We start from the raw sequence: 2,604 nt of genomic DNA, 5'->3' as shown, positions 1-2,604 counted from the left end.
GTGGCAGCTAACAACTTTGAGATCAAATCAGGACTCCTCAACGTGATCGAGAACAACAAGTATCATGGCTTGGCTCTAGAGGACCCATTTGATCACTTGGACAGGTTCGACAGCTACTGTGGGTTGTCAAAGACCAATGGTCTGTCCGAAGATGCCTTAAATCTCAAGCTATTCCCTTTCTCTTTGGAGGATAAGGCACGTCAGTGGGAGAAGTCTCTACCCAGCGACTCTATAACCACCTGGGATGACTGCAAGAAAGCATTTTTGGAGAAGTTCTTCTCTACTTCAAGAACTGCTAAGCTGAGAAATGAGATTTCCAGCTTTCAACAAAAAAACTTGGAAGGATTCAGTGAAGCCTGGGAGAGATTCAAGGGCTACCAAACTCAATGCCCACACCATGGCTTCTCTAAGGAAAGCTTGTTGAGCACATTCTACCGGGGTGCTCTTCCTAAGTACATGGCTAGACTGGATACAGCTAGCAATGAGTTCTTCTTGGGGAGAACTGAGGAAGATGCAGAAGAGCTGGTTGACAACATGGTAAAGAGTGATGCAGTCTACAGTGGAGACAACGACAAAGGCAATAGATCAGATGCAAGCAGACGAGGAAGAAGTTAAAAGCTCTACAGGATAAGATAGACATCCTCATTGCTGATAAAGCCACCCAAGAGCAGCTGCACTTTGTTGGTAACCCAAGCCAAGAGACACCACCTGCTGCCCATGAGGTTGCGGGTTTGGAAGGTCAAGAAGAGCTGTGTTTTATTAACAACAATGGTAGCTGGTACAAAAAAGAGCCTAACTTTCAGTACAACAACTACCAACAGAAATCTTATTCCAACAACCAACAGAGTGGTTATCAGCCTCGGAACAACCAACAAGGTAGCTATCAGCCTCAGCAAAACCCTCTTCCTGGTTTCAACAACAAAGGACACCATTCTTCCCAACAACAAGCTAATCCTTCTACCTCTATGATGCCCTACTAAAACAAATCTTGGAGTCTCAGACAAGAAGTGAGAAGCATGTTGGCTATGAGTTGAAGAACCTTCACTCAAAGATTGATGGAAGCTACAATGAGCTCACCAACAAGTTCAGAACCTTGAAGAACCAGTTTGCTGCCATGAACACTCAACAAAATCGCCAACAAGGTTCTTTACCAGGAAAATCTGAGCAAAACCCCAAGGAGACCATGAAAGCTATCACCCTTAGGAGTGGTAAGGAGTTACCTCAGAAAGCTCTCACCAAGGATGCTGAGAAACAAGGTGAGGGGGTTGCCATCAACATAGATGATGAAGTGGTGATTGTTGATGAGAAAATCAATGATGAAATCTTGGAGAAGATTGTGGAAGCAAAAGGTAAAGGAAAGGTTGGGGAAGAGAAGAAAACAGTGAAAGATGGTCAAGTTGTTGCTCCAGCAAGTGAGAATTCTTTTGTTTCTCCTCCCTATGAACCCAAACTTCCATTCCCTGGTAGGTTCAAGAGGCAGCTGCTAGAGAAGTACAAAGCTCTATTTTAGAAACAAATGAGTGAAGTTCAAGTCACAATGCCCATCATTGATGCTTTCATGCTGATTCCTCAATACAACAAGTTCCTGAAAGATGTTGTAGCTGCAAATAAGAAAGAGATGGATGGCATGATGATTCTCACTCATGAGTGAAGTGCCATCATCCAGAGGAGCTAGTGTCAGCTTGATGCCTTTATCTGTTGCTAAGAAGCTTGCTTTCACTCAGTACAAGAAGTGTAGACTGTCTCTGGTATTGGCTGATCGTTCAGTGAAGTACCCTGTGGGTATCTTGGAGGACCTCCCCGTTATGGTTGGAAACTATGAGATCCCTACAGACTTTGTGGTGCTTGAGATGGGTGAGGAAGCTGCAGATCCTTTAATCCCTGGAAGGTCTTTCTTAGCTACAACAGGAGCAATTGTTAATGTGAAAGAGGGCAAGATTGATCTCCACTTGGGTAAAGGACACGATCTTCACTTTGACATCAAGGAGGTAATGAAGAAACCAACAGTTTAAGGTCAAGTTTTCTACATTGAAGAGATGGACGCCCTTGCTGATGAGCTCCTTGAAGAGTTGTCACTAGAAGACCCTCTACAGCATGCTTTGACGATAGAGAGAGAAGCTGAAGTGATTGAGAACCTGGAGAGTGCTGCCTATGGGATGATGTTGGATTCAGACAGAGGATTTGGTAGTAAGGATCAGTATGAGGAGCTGCCACAAGTGGTTCATCAAGAAGCCTCAGTCATTCAACAAGAGGACACTCAGCAAGACGACTGGAGCGAGCTTAAGTCGCCTAAAGTGGAGCTTAAACCCCTCCCCATGGTGTAAGGGTCGTACAGAGATGTGAAGACACCAAACTTGTGCTGAATTGGGAGAAGTGTCACTTCATGGTTAAGGAATGGATTGTGCTGGGACACAAGATTTCAGAGAAGGGGATTGAGGTGGATAAGGCTAAGATCGATGTTATGGTTGGTTTGCCCCCACCACAGTGAAAGACATCAGAGGTTTTCTTGGTCATGCTGGGTTCTACAAAAGATTCATCAAGGACTTCTCCATGATCACTAGACCATTGACCAGGCTGCTGTGCAAAGAAGCCTTCAAGAGGCTA

The sequence above is a fragment of the Brassica oleracea genome, chromosome C1 (assembly GCF_000695525.1).
Source record: "Brassica oleracea var. oleracea cultivar TO1000 chromosome C1, BOL, whole genome shotgun sequence".
In the NCBI taxonomy this organism is placed as follows: Eukaryota; Viridiplantae; Streptophyta; class Magnoliopsida; order Brassicales; family Brassicaceae; genus Brassica; species Brassica oleracea.
Note: the sequence above shows the minus strand (reverse complement) of the source record.